Source organism: Astatotilapia calliptera, chromosome 3 (genome assembly GCF_900246225.1).
Source record: "Astatotilapia calliptera chromosome 3, fAstCal1.2, whole genome shotgun sequence".
In the NCBI taxonomy this organism is placed as follows: Eukaryota; Metazoa; Chordata; class Actinopteri; order Cichliformes; family Cichlidae; genus Astatotilapia; species Astatotilapia calliptera.
The window spans coordinates 40,103,948-40,123,637 of NC_039304.1; the positions used below are offsets into that span (position 1 = coordinate 40,103,948).

Below are 19,690 nucleotides of genomic sequence, written 5' to 3' on the forward strand. Positions count from 1 at the left end.
TAAAGGCTTTAAAAGGGCCAAAAAAGCTAAAGTCAACTATCTGCCACCACTGCCATTCGGTGAGACTGAGGAGACCTCAGAGATGGATAGACTAGATTTGCTGAAGGAAATAAAGAAGAACAATGAGAGGGCAATTAATGAGAAAATGGAGAAGTCTTTCGCTATGAGAAGAAAAGAGGTTGTCAAGGATTTCCCCGCAATCCAAGACCTCTTAGAGAGGTGGCCTTCTCTGTTCTGTGAAAATCAGGTAAATCCAGTTCTTGTTCATGCAGCAACTAAGTGTATATGAGATCTCGTGAGTCATCTTTGATATGATTTTGTGTTTTATCTCTCATTTCAGATCAAAGAGGAGTTTAAGCGAATAACCACAATTCATCTGGAGCGAACGTTTTTGTCCAGATTGGACGGGTACACCACCAAACTCCTGGAGATATTTCGAAGGAAGGGCGGGACTGCAGGGACCAAAATAAAACCAATGTTGGACTCACTGAATAAGGTAAAATTTTAAATTATTTTAATTACATAATCTAATGGAAAAGCTTTGTTTTCAGATTGTTTATGATGAAATCGAACGATTTTGATTGAAATTTGGACACATGCTGCTGGCCCAAGCTTTTTTGGTTTCTGTGGTAGCACACCCCCACCTCCACAATGGCTTCATACAAAGATGTGAAACTCACCGAGTGGTCAGGGGTGTTCACTGATAGGTTCACACACAAATCGTTGCAAAAATGCTTTCCAACAGGTGTTTTACCATTTGTTGTAAAACTGGACCTATTTTTTTCAAACGCCTTACACCTGTACATTCTTCCGCCGAGAGCTTGAATAATAGAATAGAATATTGGCGGACTAATACCATACATCACAGCACATCTAATACAAGTCAATGTAGTTGGACAAAAACTATGTAGCCAGATGGGCTACTCGCCTTCCGTTTTCTTCTCTCATTCTCTCTCCCTCGCTCGCTCTACCACCCTCGCTCTCTTTCCGCTGCACTCGCTCTGTGTATCAGGTGATTGGGTCAATTGGGAACCCACCTGCACATTGATTGCAGGGTGGCGCTAGCCTGTATAAAGCTAAGCCGACGTCTTGTTGGATTAATTCCTCCCGAGCTTCTGGTACGATACAGCAGTAAATGCTGGCGTACTGCGACGGACTGATCAGCAAGAGCCGATTATATGACAGCTACAGGTATGCTCTCGCTTAACCTCAGATTCCCTCCGGCTACTGGAATTGGTGTTAATATCCTTTTCCGGCCTGTTGTAGCGCAGCAGTCTGTTTAATTCTGCCATTGCGGAGAGAGGTGTTCGTGGTATCTCCACCAATGAGAGTATAGTGCCTCCGGTCCTGGGGTAAGCCGTTAGAACTACTTTTATTAGCATTCATAGCTATAAGAGTTTAAGGTTACATTTATCTGTTTCAGGGTTCACTGCTGTACTCATCTCCATGGTAAATGATCCAACCTAAATTGGAAGAGTGGACTGCCTTCTCGGCTGCTGTTGTGAACTCCTCCTTGGTGGAGTCTGCTGTCTTGTCTTGTCTAGTTTTGTCTTATCTTGTTTTTATTAAGTAGGCTTACCTTTTTTTGGGTTCGCCTGGTGTTCTATTTTACCCTGGACTGTTGCTCGTACCCACACTTCTGTGATCGGGCTGAAGTGATTCTCTGCCCGAGTGTCGTGCTGGGACTCTAAATCGCCTGGGTGGCCGGTCTCAGCCGGTGGGGAGCCAGACCGGCCTACGCCTGAGAATAATTATTACCAGCACGAGTGGTAGTTTTGACCCGTGGGGAATAAGCCTTTCCCGTGTGTGTACGTGTGTGTGATTTCTTTTATTAAAGTGTGTTTTAGTCTTTTTATGATTTGTAGCGAGCCTGACGCTCAGTGTCCTTTTATTCTTTTAACATACTTTTCTGTGTTTTATTTCAGTGAAGGAGGACGAGCCAGTGGCCCTGGGACCTCAGGTGGTGGGTCGTTTTCACACTTTCTTTTGTACAGCACTGGGTGGTCTGCAGTGATTCTTGTGGTGTGATTTTCTTTTGGTTCCACGGCTGCTGGTAAGTCCAAGTTCCACGATTGTTTATTTTTACTGTAGGACACTGTCAATAATGATGCTACATCTTGACTTTTAATATTTTATTTATAAAATATTATTTTTAATATTTTATTCATTTCTATCAATAAAACTGTTTTAATATTGGAAGCCAACCTGCCTCAGTGTGCATCCTTGAATCTGTGCGGTCTTTTATTCCTTTTCTTTATTTTTCTTAAATATATTTCCTGGGGGTGTAATTTCCCTAGGTGGCGTTGTCAAGTTTATTTATTTTGTTCATAACCCCGCCGACCACTTGGTCACAACTACAATAAAAACCAGTTGGAAAGTATCTTTTGCAGCGATTTTTGTGTGAACATATCAGTGAACACTCCTGACCACTCGGTGAGTTTCACGTCTTTGTAAACGACAGTTTTATGCGTTTTAGGAAGGATTGTTCCAGTGCACCTATGAAGCCATGGGTTGTTCCTCTTTGCTGCCATCCTCTCCTCCTCGCAGCGCAGGATTGCCGCTGTTAAAACTAAACAGCTCCCTGAAAGGCTCAGCCAATCACATTGGTCATATTTGTCATGTGATGTAGGACATCAGTAGAGAACTTTAACTTTTTCTGCGCCGCTGGGTGAATGAGACGCTGACAGATCGTTTTTCTTTCTATCGGGGTTGTTTTTCTTTACTCGAGGAGATCAAATTATTGGTGGGGACATGTCCCTGCCGTCCATGCCAAATCTACGCCCATTATCAATACTCTCAGTTATCCATTATATCCATAACAGACTAACGTGAATGCAAATAAACACGCTCAGCACAGACTACAACTATACAAGCAGCTGCACCACAAACCTGACTACTCTGTGCAGGGCTGTAGGAAAAAAACTGGTCGGTCAAAAAGAAACAAAAAAAAAACAAGAAGGCCAATCAGAGAGCTCAACACTAAACCGGTTAAATCAACCTTTACTAAAATGTTGTCGTTATTTTGAAACTGTGTGATGTAACTTAAAAGCACCGTATGCTGCCTTGATACAATTTCAAGAATTTAAACATTTTGACAGGTTAAAGGTGGTTAATAAAGTTTTACTTGTTTATTCCGAGTCAGTGTCAAAGGATTTATGCCGCCCAAGGTAGGGGACAAATAAAGTAAGTAGTTAATACATGTTATGTGTGCCGGGACTAACTAAGTGTTGTTGCAGACCACACCCATTGGAGAGTGAACAGCGGTTCCTGGCTTGTAAGTGTAGAAATTTACTATCAGCAACAACAAATAGGGAAAATATTACAGTGTCAGTACTAACTAGTGATGACCCGCTTGAAGCTGGCGCTCCGGAGCGTGTGTCGAAAAAAACAACACACTGGTTCAGAAGCACTGTGTCGAGGCTTGCTTCGTTTGGCAAAAGTCACGTGACCAGTGACGTCCGAAGCTTCATTACGCACGTAACTGCTTCGGTACCTGATTCAAACGGATATAAGGAAGCGAATCATCCACGGGATTCGTGGAGTGTGTTGATGGTGACAGATAGCGAAGAGGTGATCATTCCACTGACAGATATGGAGCCAGCGAGGAAGAGAGGACGTTCTGGCGTGTGGGAATATTTTGAGTTGATTTTGCTTAATTCATTTTATCTGCCGAAGTGAAAAACTTGAAATGTCCAAAATCATGTTAGGAACACTTCCATGTGAATTAAAGCTGATGAAGACTACAAAAATGTATTTGACACTATACGTACATTACATTGCTACACAGTTTAGAAAATCATTTTGTTTATTGTTTTTAGGTGATAGTCTGCAGGACCCAGGAATACCTGCATATCTACCAACTTGCAGTGTGGTTCCTGCACTCCACAGCCTCTTCTGTTCCATGCAAGTGGATTTTCTCCAGGGCAGGAGAAACTATTTCTAAGAAAAGAAACAGACTCAGCCAGCACACAATAACACTAATCCTCTTTTTAAATGTAAATAACAAAAGGGCTACCTGACATAGATCATGTTTTTACTTTGCAAGTTCTTGATCAGGGGTGGGTTTTGATTATCGCCTTTCTGATTACAATCCATGCTAAATTGAATAAAGTGATATTGATTCATTACAATCCTGTGTCGATTTGTAAATTAACGTTATTATGCCTGAAACGCCAGCATCTCAGGTTAAACCTCACAACATGTCGTCAAACACAATAAAGCTAAAACAGTAACTGGGAGCAGGTTTACGGATTCTGCATACAAACGTGAACACAGAGCGCGGACCCGACGCGTCAGAGTCAGATTTTGGTGCGTCGTCGGGTCCGCGCTGTGTTTGCCTCTTTTTTTTCGCTGGCTTCTGCAGCTGCAGCTTTCATAACTCTCTGTTTACATCTCTAATTAAGTCTCACATGTGTCAGCTTTCTTTTAATAGATACGAAATTATGGATATTGTAACCGAGGACAAGGGATGAGTAAACGGGGCAAAGAAATAATTGATCATTTATTTATTACATAAGTTAAACATACAAATTCCCAGTCGTTTCCAGACAGGACTTACAACACATCCTGCCGATATCCCAGCTGCGCATGAGACTTACCACACAAACTGTGCGAAATAACACTACAACCCGTCACACCCCGCTTAGTGACACTGCAATCGTGGCACACACTGCAAACAATTCGGGTCTCAGCGCAGCTGGGAATCAGTGCTATGTATGGCCTGTGATCTGAGAGATAAAGGGAAGTGGCACAAACAATTAAAATAAAAAAAACAAAAGAGAGGTTAGTCCGCCCTTACAAAACTTACTCTCAATCAATAACCGCCTCTACGGCTGGACGGACTAACCAAAACAAAATTACAAATCAATCAAAAGAACAAAAAAAAAGGACAGCAGAGACAGCACAGCTGAAAAACAAACAACATTATCAATTAAAATATTACCCAATAAAATAGCAATTTTATAAAACCATTCAAAATCATGAAACTAAAACAAACACTCAATATACCTACAATATTGATCAGTTTCCCTGCGCGCAGTCGATCTAGGGCTTGATCAATTCTTCTATTAAAATTCGTGGTCACACTAAAAAAGTCCAATGACACATTAAAAAATAGGCACATGCAATAGCAAAAGATCCAAACAAAAAATGGCAAAAGTCTCTTACCGACAGTATACCCACTCGCACCTGAGTGAATTAATTGCCGCTGGTTTTTTCCACAGAAGAGCGCTGACTTCACCCCACACACCCACTACCTTTTCACAGCTCTTCAGCCAATCACCTGGCAGCGAGCAACAAACTGCCAGGTGACACTTGTTACAATATATACTGTTAAATGACCAGAATTGTAATGTTTCTGACTGAGGCAAAACTTTCCAGATTCCAATCAAATTGAATCGGATCCTGTATCGAATCAAAATGATTCTACAAATCAGTAACGATGCAGCCGTACTCAGCCCCCTAAGCATTTTCCCTTTCCAGTTCACAATCAATCCCACCCCTAGGTCAAAAATATGTATAGGACAATTGGCCTCATCTAATATTTTGTATGAACCTGTCCAACTGTCCAGTGATTAAATGACAAGTAGATGGAGGCAGGACTCCACAGCAGGGGCATACTCCATAATGTGCTGTGTGTTATCATATGTATATTATATATATTGCTCACTTATTGTATTTACCAACATCAAGGAGTTATGAGCAAAGAAAGGCCACACCATAGTGCATGTTTAAATAGGGAAAGTTTATTGATCAAAATGTATTACGCAAATACGCATTACATTTTTTTTCAGCCCCCCAATCGAGAAAACAAAACCAATTACATGTTCAAAACAACGGAACGGTGGCCCAATATCAGAGAGAACTCCACTCTTGAGTGAGCAGTGATGATTGAGCAGTCAGTTTTATTTTGCAGATTCAAGCTGCTCTTCAAAATTTTCACCACCAGATGTCACCGGAGAGGACTGTGTTGAAAAGCTTCGAGTAATGAACCATTTTTCAATACAAGCTTCAGTGCTTCGGAAAGCTTCATTTGGCCATCACTAGTACTAACATCAAACTACTGGTGAGTGATTAAATAACATGTAAAACTCAATTCAGTGATCTGAGAGTAAGAAACGCTATCATCAAAATGAAGGAGAGCAACAGAAGTAGCAAAACAAATATAGTAAACATCTGAATGCAATGTGATCACGTGATTTACGGGAATGGGTGCAGGGGCTCAGTGAAACTCCTCCTCCCTTACTCTAGAAATACCCACACCACTCAGATCAACACACACTGCTGGTGCTCACATGATCTATGGTTCAGCTGCTTTTCGCTTGCCGCACTGAAAGGAGAAACAAAATGGTTGATTCTGCAAAATTCTTGATTTTGATATTTCTTTGTCAATGGATTACTGCCACTAAAGGTAGGAGACAATTAAAGTAATTAGTTAATAAATTCTGTGTCCCTCAGAGTATGGAGGCCAGGAGTAATAAAAATGACTTAATTAAATAAACCATTAAATTATTAAATGTGTCCATAATTAATTTTAATTGAATAAATTAATTTCATAAATTTTTGAATAATTAAAGGTGTCAATAATACATTGAACAAAAATATAAACGCAACACTTTTGTTTTTGCTCCCATTTTTCATGAGCTGAACTTATAGATCTGAAACATTTTCTACATAAAGGACTTATTACTCTCAGATATTGTTCACAAATCTGTCTAAATCTGTGTTGGCGAGAACTTCTCGTTTGCCGAGAGAATCCATCGCATCTCATAGGTGTGGCATGTCAAGGTGCTGATTAGACAACTTGAATATTGCACAGGTGTGCCTTAAACTGCCCACAATAAAAGGCCACTCTGAAATATGCAGTTTGATCACACAGCACAATGCTACAGATGTCGTAGCTTTTGAGGGAGTGTGCAATTGACATGCTGACTGCAGGCATGTCTACCAGAAATGTTCATTTCTCTGCCATAAGCCATCTTCAAAGGCGTTTCAGAGAACTTGGCAGTAAATTAAAATTTGTACATTAAATTAATACAATTAAATTTAAATAATTAAATGCATTAATAATTAATAAAAAATGACATTAATCAATTCAATAAATATTTGAATAATTAATTAAATGTGTCCATAAAAAATAAAATTGGAATTAATTAATTTAATAAATATTAAAACAATTAATTCAATGTGTCAGCAATTAATTAAAATTGGAATTAATTTATTCAATAAATATCATTTAATTTAAAATCTTTAATAAATTACTTATTTATATATTTCAAATTGTATTTAAATACATTTAGTACATTTAATACATAAACACATTTAGTTAATATTTGATTAATTAATGACATAATTAATTAAACCATTAATTAATTATCGACACATTTAATTCATTTTTAATGATGTATTTACATTTTGGCAGTCCTGACCCTTCGCCTTTCCTTATGAACTAATTTTATCTGTCAGTTTCACCCATAAAACTCAAGGGGCGGGGTTAACACTGATCGAGTAATAACCCATTGAGTCTGGACTTTGTTCCATCTATTTTCAACTACGTACCATCTCCAGAGAAGAGGAGAGGAAAAATGAGGCTGGATGTGTTCAACAGAAGACAAAAAGCAACGCTACAACGGATAGAGCAAATAAAGCTATCTGCAGAAGGCATGCCTCCAATACGGACCATGATATACAGCTCGATGTCATGCGAATTTAAGCGAGATGAATACTCCGATGGCTTGACAGTTTCTCCAGTGCTGCTTACAGTGGCGCTGTTGATGTTGCTGCTAAAATGGCCACCTGACAACTGGTAGTCACAAGGGTCTGGAGCTCTGACACAGCTCAGGTCTCGGTACACAACACTCAGAATCCCCGATGACTGTACACTGACACTGACTGATACTGAGGTTATATCTATTAGGTCTTTATTTCCTGATGTTCGTATGTGACATACTTTGTTTCAGTTGCCAATTCTGAAGTATAACTAGCATTAAAAACATGTTTAAGGAGGCAAGAGAGCAAATAAATCCAGTTAACATCTGATCTTTGTGTTATTGTTCAATAATCAGCGTGACCTGTCTCTAAACTAGTGCTGTCAGCGTTAATCTTGTTAAAATCGCGTTAACCCCAAATCCGTGGCAAATCTCTGTTAGCGAGTTAACGCTGATCGCCCCGTGCATGGGGCTGGATGGTGCTAATGCATTAGCGCTGTTTAGCTCATTAAGCACTAGTATAAACGCATAAACTTTATTGAAGTAGATAACGTGGGCTTTTCCGTCATGTATTAACTGTTAGGTTTAGTACAAAGCTTGTTTGACACTATGAAATAGGGCAGGGCAGTATGGCCAAAAATAGTTATCATGATATATATTTGAAAATTTGTGATAATGATATACCTGACAATATAATTGACGCAAGACAAAATACTTTACAACTCCACAAACACAGAACCTATTACTCCCGGAGGCTCCTGACTACGGTAGCTGTAATGCTTCAACAATCCATGAAGCAGTGCGGCTACGTAGCTTACCAAAGTCGTAGTAAAACATCTTTTGACATATTTTTGAGCGGCGTGTACCACATAAAATCGGTTCAAGTTCAGTAAGCACAACCACAATACATACATAAGGCACACTGTCGAAAAATACGGAAATAACGACGGCCCGCTTGCATGTTCTACAAAGAAATGCGCTTTGGTCGGTATCTGACAGACGAAAACCAAACCAGTTCCACACCAATGAAGTTGGTACCATTTTTACAAACCAGTTCTGGTTCATCTGTTTCATTCAGCAATCTGCTTTCCCCCTTCTCATTCTCGGTCGCCGCTATGCTTTTTCCAACATGTGCATATGAAGACGAAGGCACTGCGCATGCGCGTTTTACCCATATTCTATGGTGATGTCTAATTTTCTTATCATTGCCTAACATTATACCGGTATTGCTGTGAATGGCAATACCGCCCAGCCCTACTATGAAACACATACAAACAGCTAATATTTCTGTTGTGAATATTAATCATGAGGGTAAACGGACCTGTACACCACGGAGCGAGGTCAGCATATCCACAATATCTTCAGCTCTCTGAGTTAATACAAAGTTTCCCAGCTGGGTCACATGAAAGTGTCGGCAGCATCAAACTAATCTAACGGTCATCTACAAATAATTCACGGGTCATATCAATATGATTTTACAGAAAATGATAATCATTACTGCCAACTATTCCAGAGACGTGAAAATCTAAAGCATAAAGAACACAAAAATATAGCAGTCTAACGCAACACTGTTGTAAAAGAGATGAACGCTTCAGTTTGTCACAGATCAAAGTGAAATGAATGTGATTGGTTGAACACGTTCTGTGTCATTTATATTTTTATAACATTTTTTAAATTTAATTTTTTTAATAATAATTTTTAAATTCTAATTGTAAAACTAAATTTATCAAAGTACAGTTGATTGATGTCATTCCCTTTTGGTGATGAATGAAATTAGCCCTCTTCTTCATATTATTCCCACATATTTTGCATTGATTTCATAAAATATCAATATTTGCCGTCTCTATAGTGATACAATATCACCAAGAAAAAAACTGCAGCTACAGCTGCCGCTGCCTTTCCTTCACCCAGTTCCTCTGTTATAAGAGTGCACAGGTTCAGTCTGCCATCTGTCACTCTTTCTCCAGCCTCCCTGCTTTACAGCTCACCTCTTCCATTGCTGCCCGCATCCCACCCGAGGAAGAGTGGTACTCAGCAACAGAGGAGAGATTATGTGCCTGCAACCTACAGCCTCACTGTTTGTGTTCCTAGGCCAGCTAACCATGAGACTGTAATGTATCACTGAGTCGACCTCCATTGAGACTGTTTGTGCTTTTCTGGCAGTTGAGGTAAAGACTAGTTCAGTTCCCCAGCTTCCTGAAACTCCTCACAATTCTACACCTCATGCATCCTTAGAGACACTTCATTGTGTTTTTGAGACTAAAGGCTGTGGTCCGGAGCTATAACTCCTTGAGACTGCTCATATTGTTTGTACATACTGTATGTCCCTGTCCAAAGCTTCATTTTGGCAGAGAATCATGCACCTAGGTGTGCCTGGTTCCAAGAACCAGTTAAATCTCCTAGAGCTTGTTTATTTAGAGAATGTGGCTTCATCCAGTGCTCCTCCTAAAGAGTGTTGTGCTTTTGAGATTGTTTGTGTCACACCACCTGTCCCTGCTCCCTGGGTGAGAGACACAATCCACCTCTGCACCTGTAACTCTTCTTCAGTTCATCAGAGCAACTTCTACTGCTGTAGGAGGGAATTGTTTTACTTGGATCCTTTTAACTTCTGTGTTGTTTCCTCCTTCAGTCCAGAAACTCATCACAGCCGAGTCTGGAGAAGAAATCACTCTGCCATGTCAACTTTCAAACAAAAGAAAGAATCTGATAGGCGTGGAGTGGAGCAGATCTGATCTGAATGATGAATATGTCCTTTTGTACCGGGATGACCATATTGTTCCAGTCAACCAGCATCCATCTTTTAAGGACCGGGTGGATCTGCAGGACAGACAGATGAAGGATGGAGATGTGTCTTTGATTCTGAAGGATGTGAAAACTAATGACACTGGAACATATGAGTGTCATGCCCTCACCCTGGGAATAAATCGCAGGAAGAGAGCTGCTGAAACTATCACCAGCATCAACTTAATAGTTTCTGCAGGTGAGTGAGTAGAGCTGAGTGTGTGTGTGATCAGCGGTGAAGCTGCTTCCTGGTTGTTGATGTTTGTTTCTAAAGATGTTGTTGATGAGACTTTGTAGAAAGCAGCTGGTCTGAGTGATGTGATCAGAGTGCAGTAGATAATGTCTGACAGCAGTTTGAAGAGGAAATGGATTCTGTTCTGTTCTTCACTCATCACCTACCTGACAGCTGACACCTCACACCTGTTTCTCACCTGCAGGTCAGACAGAAAGACGTGCTGGACTGATGCTCAGTTTGTCACTTGTTGCTGTGCTTGCTGCTGCTGTTGGTTTTCTGATCTACAAAAAACATAAACAACAGAGTCAGGATTCATCCCAGCCTTCTTCTGCTGAACAGTGTGAGATTGAATTGAATTGTCTCAGAGAGGTTTTCCAGCTGATTCGTGAGTCTCCTGCTGCTGTTTCAGCTTCTCAGAGGTGACACAGATCATCCAGTGGAGAGACACACGAGGACATCCTGAATTTGTTGTTCAGCAACACTTGAACATTTTCCTGGATTAGTTCATTACCAGGCCTCTGGAGAACTACAAGACATGTTGAGGAGGTCGTTTAGCCATTTAAATCAGCTGTGTTGGTTCAAGGACACATCTAAAACCTGCAGGGACACCGGCCCTCGAGGCCTGGAGTTGCCCACCCCTGATCTAGAGCAGCTGATTTAAATGGCTAAATTAGCTCCTGCAGTTCTCCAGAGGCCTGGTAACAAACTAATCATGTGATTCAGGTGTGTTGACCCAAGGCGAGATCTAAAACCTGCAGGACACCGACCCTCGAGGCCTGGAGTTCGACACCCCTGCTCTAGATCAGGGGTGGGCAATTGGAATTGAAATCAACAGAAAAAAATGTTTGAGACTTAAACAGGAACCTTTTTACTTCCATAAAGGACATAGTTTTATTTCACTCATACCAAACAAAAGAAGCAGTGAATGCCACGCAATGTCTCTAATGTCTGTCATCTGTCTCTCATCTGTAGGGTGGAACTCGCTCTGAGAAAGCACTCAGCCATAGTGACTGTCTGTGTGTGCTTGTTTTATTTTTCATCATCCACTATCAGCAACTACAGCTCATGATAAGTCTTGATGTTGTATAATTGTGTTTATGTTTGCTCTGAGTCATGTACATATAGCTAGGATATAGAAATACACATTTTTCCTTTTAAACATAATTTTAAGCAACTCTGAAGATAAGAAATAGTTCAGTAAGGTGAGATCATGAATTAGTAAAGTGCAGAATTTGAGTAAGAAGCTATCTGACCTGCTGCAGAAGAAGAAGCAGAGCAATGTTACAAAGCAAAGTCATGACAATGGTAGGAAGCTGGAAGTGGGACAGGATCTGTCTGAGTCCATGAAGCTCAATGTTGTCTGCATTGTCCATGAATCACATGCAGTCTAAAATGAACCCCCCAAAAAAGAAAAAGAAAAAAAGAATCAGGAGTTGAAGTTGTTTCTAATCACTGCTAATTACTAATGTAAGACCTATCTTGGACTGTGTTTGTGAGAAATCAGTCAACACAGTAGCTTTTCTTTTCTGCAGACTTCTAATTCACTGCATTCATAGTCTGTAGTTGTTATGCAGAGCTATTACAGGGGCACCTTTGTGTTTTTGTGGTTGTCCACTTAAGTGTCATTCATCCTGCTTGTCTCACCAAAACCCAGGTGCAGAAGACACCATGGACAAAAAGACACAAAACAAACTAAAGTGGGATTTATGTCTTGGAAGAGTTTTTCAGCCATGGTTTTAATATGAACTGTGTATTACTCACAAACTACAAACACAAAAGGAAAAATTTCAACACAGAATAAACATCAAGTACTTAGTTTTTCTGAGGAATGTTTCTAGAAAAATGTTTCATAATCAGAGAGACACTGGAGCATCATGAAAGGAGAGGCAAAACGAAACCATCACACCAGACAGTCAGCATGACTGGTGAGCGCCACATAGTCATTTAAATGAATGCTGCAGTCATGATGTCACAATCTTACAGCAGATCTTGATAATATGCTGATATGTTTTAAAGTTTGTTAAACTCACAGGGCAACTTAGTTAAAGGTGGTTTAACAAAGAAAATAAACTAAATGAGATAAACGGTCAAAGTGGAGTTTAGGAACACAGTCTGTCCTCAGGTTGGGTGTTGGTATATTTGAGATTTTCTTTTGCTCATCATTTCCTCAACATTTAAACCGCATCAACGGCATAAAAAACTGAAAACTGCTGCATATAAATAAAATTGAATAGAAAACACGAGTGTTTATTCTACTTTTGTCATTAAAGGAACTTTAGTCAAACATATTTATTATGAGTAAGACAGTCAGAGACTAAAAATATAAAACAGAGGAGAGTCAGGTCAGGATAAGTTAGGCAAATCAGTACCACACATCTTAGTAAAACACGAACGATTTGAATTTCAAATTTGATGCAAAGTTTGTGCTCATGTCATATTTACTGTCTCTTCCTTGTGTTGTGTGCTGCTTCAGTGCCAAGATAACCTCAGAGCAAATTAAAATAAAAGCAAATTCTACTGAATCTTTTTGCAGCTCATGGGATTTTATAGGTTATTTATAAGTCACTATGAATCTTAAAATTAAAAAAAACTCAGCGAGAAAACGAAAGTAAACCAGTAAGTTTTTACAAAAAATGAGAGGGTTGCGGGGCTGGGCTCCACCTACAGCCTTCAACAGCTGTCAGTCAGACAGAACATTTCCAACATTTATTCTCCTATTTTAATACAAAAAAAATATATTGAATTACATATAACTCATTGTGTATTACTCAGATGAATTGTCATAAGCTTTGCTGCAGAATTTATTCTGTTAAATACACAGAAAAAAATGTACAAGTTATAAAGTTGCAACAACTGAGGTCAATATAAGTAAAACAGCTGAAGCTTTGAGGCGCTGTACAGCACTATGAGCTGTACTTATAAACAGCACAGACATTTATTTATGGATTTCTAACATTTATGACATTTATTCTGCTCTTTAAGCGTATTTATTAAACCCAGGGTGTTGACTGACAGGAGGAATGTGTGAATGTGGTGAAGAGTGAAGAGAAACACACAAACATTAATCAGTGTTGACAACACACACTCACAAAAACACACACACCCAGTAAACATGCCTGAACTTGATTAGAAGGCATTCAACTCCTGGATGATAAGAAATCACATGTTCAGGGGTTTGTAAAATACACTGTTGAGTCTAATTAGCTTCAGATAATCAATTCAGTTAACTTTCAGCTATTTAGATCTAAGTCTCTACTTGTGCTGCTTCTCTCATGTGTCTGCATTTAACACATATATGTGCTGTCAAGACCCAGCAGTAAAAACAGAACAGGCTCTTTTTTTTTTTTTCATTAATCAGAGTATTGTAGAATCATTGATGAGTATTCTAGTTAAAGGTCAGAAGCTGTGTTGTTAGCCTGATTTTCATTTACCACCTACTGGACAGAATCTAAATGGACAGAAAAAGATGAGCAGAGATCACAGACATAGATCTCACCTGTTATAAATTAATCATGAACAGGTGATCGTGCTGAAGAACAACCTGATATCAGACTGCTACTCTCTGACTCTGAGGTCTGCACTGAGAAAAACACAAATAGAAGAGAATCATGTCTGTATTTGACATGCAGCACAAACAAAAGCTGCATTTTCTGGGTGCAGCTTGTTTTAACCATAAATCACCGTGAACAGGTTTGCACAAGAAAACACGTCTCACTCTCTGGGAGCTGTTACAGGTTTACTGCAGCTGTTTTTACAGATGAGCTCGGCAGGCACAGACAAGAAGACTGAAGTCTGTTGATTCTGCTTCAGGCAAGAAAACCATCAACCTTTCAATCAGAATGCACAAATGTGATTGGCTGCATGAACTTACATTGGCACATCAACATCAGAATCAGCATACTTTATTAATCCCTAAGGAAATTATATGGGTTACAGTTGCTCCAGTACAGTAACAGAAACAGACTATTTAACAATACAATATGTTACAGATTTAAGAAAGAGCACAATATATACAAATCACTCAATAATAAATATCAAGGACTGATAGCAACATTACTGAGTCGAAAAGAGTGTGTGCAAAAAGTGTGTAACTGTTGTAGTGTTTAAATTGTTGCTTTATTCAAGAAAAAAAGAGTCTAAATTTAAGCTGTAATTTCAGTGTAGCTTTAACACTGCAAACATACACAGCATGTAATAAATACATAATAAATGATCCACAGAGGTGTGCAGGACTGTATTTAGCAACCAGACAGTCATCACTGGTCAGACTGTTTTGAAGGTGTCACTGTTGACCTCAGTGAGCAGTAGATGACCCGTTGCTCTGGTGAAGGATCTGACACAAACACAGAGATTAAAGAAACATTTAGATTTCAGGTGAAAAACACTTCTGGGACACATCAGAAAAGAAGTGCATGTACTGTCCATGAACATGCATTGACCCAAGTGCAACAGAGCGGGATACTTTTAGTCTCTCTGTAAGACTTCCTCACATAAATCCTCACAAAGATCAAGAAGAATCAAATGACTGGCTTTGAATTTAATTTAATTTGAAGCCAATGGTTCAGAAGGAACTTGGCTCTGTTTTATTTCCTCATTGCTTCATGAGTTTCAGTGTGTGCCAAGTTAAACTGAGAACAAACAATCCAACAAACGGCTTTTAACTGAAAGTGGTTCCAGGGAATTTCATTTGTGATTGTTAACAAGGTGTTATAAATTAAATGAAGAAGAAAAACATCTCCTGCTTCAGGGAATGATAAATAGAGAAGTACGTTTTGTTTGAAAAGACAGAGCACCTGCAGTCTGCAGCAGATGGAAAACCATCATTTATTGTGTGATTTATTGATTTTTTTTAAACAATACAGACAGTAACAAATCAGCACAGCCAAATACAAACAGGAAGAAGAGAAAGAGAAAAAAACAAAACAAAATACAGGTACAGGTACATGAGTTACAAATGTACATGACTGAGTCAAAATAATTCCACATTTAAAGTCAAGGGGGGACAAGAAAAAGAATGGGGGAATACAAACATTAGATATTATTATGATCCTCCTTTATGTAATAACATGGCAAGATCACAAGGTAGGTGATCAAGCAAGGGCTGCCATATCCTAAAGAATGCATTGCAATTGCCCTTTATAATGGCACTAAGGTGCTCCATTGGCAACACTTTGAATATTTCTCTGTACCATTTTGTAACAGTGGGGGGCTGTCTCTGAATCCATTGAAACAGTACACAATGCCCCGCTAAATGTAAAAGTTTACGTAACAAAAGCATTTGTACAGAAGACAGAGAAAGCCCTTCTATAGATAGACCCAGATCTATAGATCTATAGATCCCATTGAACCCACGTGACCCCTACTGCACCTTGTGCATGTGGTAGGACTACAGGAGGGTGAGCCTATATCCTTTTTGCGGCGTGTGCTCCATGGACTAAGGCTCAACCACAGGGCACTCGCCTGGTAACCATATCCAGGGTTCACCGGGTGAACCATTCCATAGATCTTTTACTCGTGTCAGTTATTTCAGTTCCATTTTATTTATACACCACCTAATCATAATGACAGTCGCCTCAAGGCGCTTGAGTCTACTGTATTGTAAGACAGACCCTATAATAATACATAAATAAAAAAACAAATAATTGTAAGACCCCCTATGAGCAAGCACTTTGGCAAAAGTGGGAAAGAAAAACTGCTTTTCAACAAGTAGAAACCTCCGGCAGAACCAGGCTTGTGTTTTTAATCTACATAAAACGTGTTATACAAAGCAACTCCAGCTGAACTTCAACTTGTCTGAAATATTTCAGCCAGCCCTGTGAGTCTCCTGCTGTTTCAACTTCTCATTGCTGACATTCAGTATGTAGAAATATCAACTTGGTTCTGTACTATATATATATATATATATATATATATATATATATATATATATATATATATATATATTTAAAAAAAGTTTAACATACCCAGAGAGTATTTTCTTTTATATGGATTTACTCACTCTAACATTGGCAATAAGGAGTCAAACAAAGTTGCTAAGTTAACCCAGGGTTTCCAGATGTAGGTATGATCATTGGTTTGAATGTCTTTTTGAAGGACAGTTCATTAACTTTAACCACCTGAGGAACAAATGCATCATCACCCTCACCTCAAAAAAAGCAGTAGATATGAGGAAAGATACAATGACATCAATGGATTATGAATGTTAAGCCTTTTATTGCTGATGTAGCAATAAAAATATATGTTATGGGCAAATAAAAATAAAACAACAAGAAAGCAATGCAAGAAAAAAAACTAAAACTAGAAGTTCCACAATCTAATATAAATTAAAAAAAAACTATAAAGAACATCATCAAAGCGTTCTGTCTCTCTCTGTCACAAACATGCACTAGAGATTTGCTGTTCTGGTGTTTGATTGAGGATCTGCCTGGTAATATAAGTAGATCAGTGACTGTGAGCCAATTATTTAATGATTCTCAGTTTAATATGAATGTCATGTGTGAAACAACAGTAGGTCCTTATAAGCTACAGTTAAATATAGGATGTATTTTACTGTTTCCTGCATTTTCATTCAGCATCAGCTTTTTAAACAAAATCTTGTTTTTTTGACAATACTTTTGATAACCTACTGAAGCTTTAACATTTAATGTGCCTCTTGAAATACTTCTGTACACTGATCATTTTTTATCCACTAAAATAAAGGGAAAGCTATCAGTTTATATTACTTTGGGACTTTTTTTTCTGTTTTTCGTGCTTGGGTTCTTTCCTTTGTTCTTTCCTTTCTTTCCTTTGATAGTGAACATGAAAAGAACAATTATCATGTTCATGCAGGTCTAATCTCACTGGGAACCACCTGATCTCAGCTCCTACAGAGAGAGAGAAGCTGCAGCACTAAAGATTTAAAGGTCATTCGTGTTTTTTCACCTCAAGGCACATTTGAGTCCAAAGCATCTCTTTATACTGGACATAAAAGCTGCTTATTATTCATTGAACAAAGTCCTCTCAGTAGAACACTCACTATTATACTCAGTAAAAGCTGGTAATAAACTGACAGCAGTAAACCTCTGTAACTACAGTGTATAAGGAAAAACCTTAAAGTTTGATTAAACCCAATTTCAGCCACAGCTCCTGATGAGCCTGTGACTGTAACTAGAAACAAAAAGGTTCATGTTGTTGTCTGAAGTTTAGCTTCAGCTCTGCCACTGTTTCTCAGCTTGAGGCAGGAAGAAGTTTTCAGTTCTTCTTCTGTGAGTCTAAAGTGCAAACTAAGCCTGCTGTGTAAACAGGCTTAGGGGCAGGGATAGCTCAGTAGGTAGAGTGGTGGCCCCATGATCGGAAGGTTGGAGGTTCGACTCCACTGAACGGCTACTCTGAGGTACCCCTGAGCAGGGCTGGACTGGGACAAAAAATCGGCCCGGGCATTTTGACTAGAGACCGGCCCACCAAAAATGTGACGTCATTCAGCGGTAAAACCGCAAAGGATTCTGGGAACTTGTGGCAAGAGGTACTAGCGCATGGAGGCTTCCAATTGAACTCAGTTACACAGCGATAAAAAGAAACACAAAAAATGGCAAGAAGCTGTTGTATTATTAACTGCAATAGCCGGTGTTGTGCCAAAAACTGATTGCTCGTATTTAAATTGCTATAAGTAACTTGTTGGGCTATAATATGTGAAACATAAGTCAAATGCATCCCTCATGGATGACATAAAGTCATCTCTCCGTCTCCCTCTGCTGCTCTTCTGTCTCCTGTCACAGACTTCTCCACTTTTGATGATAAATCAGCTGGTGCAACATGTAAGGATTGGCACAATTTGTTAAGATTTTGAGGAGTTTGAGAAACTAACCTTAAGCATAAAATAAAATTTATTATCAGTAACTTCATAGCACCCGCCCAGCAGTATATAAACTCCGTCATGCTAGCTAGTACGCAGTACCAGTTATTCTAAGCGACTGTAAAAAGTCAGCACAACGAAAACAAACTCCAACTAAACTTGGTTTATATCTGACACAGATAGACAGCAGGTCAAAACCTCTACCTGAGGTTCAGTTCCTCTGCCACTATGACCGGCGGCCTCGGTCTCTCCTCCTCTTGCCTCCCCTTTCCCTTATCCACCTGCTGGCCTCCACCACTTGCTGATGATGCTAAATCTGTGGAAGCTATGCCATAGCTACCGCCAAACAATTTAGTTATTTTTACACATTTGGCAGCGTCTGCCTGAAGGGCTTGTTTCCTTTTGGCCCTAATTTTTTCTGCACCTCCTTTCCTTTTTTTTTTCTCCATTTTCTTTAGTTCATTGCTAAACAAGGGGGAGGGTGCATCCGACCTCCTCGGCTGTAATTGGTCCAGCCCAGAGTCGATCATGACCAATTGGCCAATCCAACACCTTTCATTATTTATACCCTTCCAAAAAAATCGATCAGCCCATAAAAACAAAAAATCGCCAGCGGCCCACCGGGAAAATGCCCGGTATGCCTGATGGCCAGTCCAGCTATGCCCCTGAGCAAGGTACCGTCCCTACACACTGCTCCCCGGGCGCTGCATTGGTGGCTGCCCACTGCTTGAATGGGTTAAATGCAGAGGAACTATTTCCCTATGAGGACTAACATGCACACCTTCCCCTTTTTTTTTTCCACTTTCCACTGCTGATCTTTGATTCAGCTGGTTCAGATTAATGAGTGTGTCTATCAGACTTTAGTAAACTTGTCACTGTGTGCTCTCTGATTAAGAGCTGCTGTGTTAAGAAGTGCATATTAACTATGACTGACTGTTGGCTTTATGGTTTAGTCTGCACATTTATTAGCTCAGCAACTCCTTGATAAGACCAGGCTCACTCTTGAAGGTTTAGCTTTGCATGTTTAAACCTGCTTTTCTTTTTTTTCTTTTTTTTTTTTTACTTTTGCACAATTTCTATTTGGAGCCTATTCCTGAACCTATTTGCAGTGTATCTTTCTACAATAAAATGCTTCTT

At 39.4% G+C, this 19,690-nt stretch overlaps 1 long non-coding RNA gene across 2 annotated transcripts; it reads left to right on the top strand.

The window, feature by feature from the left end:
* The first annotated feature begins 1,233 nt into the window (after positions 1-1,233).
* On the top strand, positions 1,234-2,143 carry LOC113019528 (uncharacterized). 2 transcript variants are annotated; one of them, XR_003272037.1, is made up of 3 exons: positions 1,234-1,352; positions 1,424-1,808; positions 1,926-2,143. It is a non-coding gene; the product is annotated as an uncharacterized LOC113019528 (long non-coding RNA). The 2 variants fall into 2 exon arrangements; XR_003272038.1 differs by having other exon boundaries at positions 1,424-1,769.
* The last annotated feature ends 17,547 nt before the right edge of the window (positions 2,144-19,690 follow it).